Source organism: Trachymyrmex cornetzi, unplaced genomic scaffold (assembly GCF_001594075.2).
Source record: "Trachymyrmex cornetzi isolate Tcor2-1 unplaced genomic scaffold, Tcor1.1 scaffold279, whole genome shotgun sequence".
In the NCBI taxonomy this organism is placed as follows: Eukaryota; Metazoa; Arthropoda; class Insecta; order Hymenoptera; family Formicidae; genus Trachymyrmex; species Trachymyrmex cornetzi.
The window spans coordinates 496,119-496,939 of NW_017297471.1; positions in this window are offsets into that span (position 1 = coordinate 496,119).

Consider the following 821-nt stretch of genomic DNA (forward strand, 5'->3'; position numbering starts at 1 on the left):
GTAATTTAGTTTTTATTTACATCATTCATTATATTTAATTTCGTGCATAACCACATGCTTCCTTTACATGTCAATTAAAATTCATTGAGACATTTCTAACAGTGTATATAAGAAAAAACCTTGCGAGAGAGAAGGGTATATACCATATTTGCTTTATTTCTCTTTCTTTAACCTGTATCTAACTTTCTTTAACTTCTGAAACGACTGCTCATGCATGTTTCGACTACATCGACTAGATATTTGTTACAAAAAATATACGTAAAAATTTAGAAAATGGGTGAATATATACATATATATGCATACTGTTCTATAACAATTCTTCATCTAAGGATCATTTCAGAATCATATTTCTGAAATATAACGTTTATGATACCTAAAATTAGTGTGATTTAAATATAAGCGGGAATTGATAAAACCTATCGAGTCAATAAAAAAAAAAAAAAATATGGTGTAGCTCTTATTATAGATCTCTCATCATAAAATCATTGAACTTTTTCTAAATTAATTCTCTAATGTTTGATTTTAAAAGAAAAAAAATATTAGCATTAAGAGAGATAAAAAAATTTTTGGTAATTCTACAGAATAGGAGACCCCCCCTCCTATGACCTTGACCTATGTTGTCAAGGTCATGACCCTGAGTAACCTCCACCAAGTTTTAGCTGTCGCTCGTCCTTCGTTAAAGAGTTATTAACAAAAGAAGTTTGAAAAATAATATATTATTTCTGCTATATGCAATATTGAATACTGTTCTATATAGGTTTTGACCCTTCATTGGCGCACGACTCTCACCTCCGACTCTCACCCCCTCCCCCCTGCTTCAG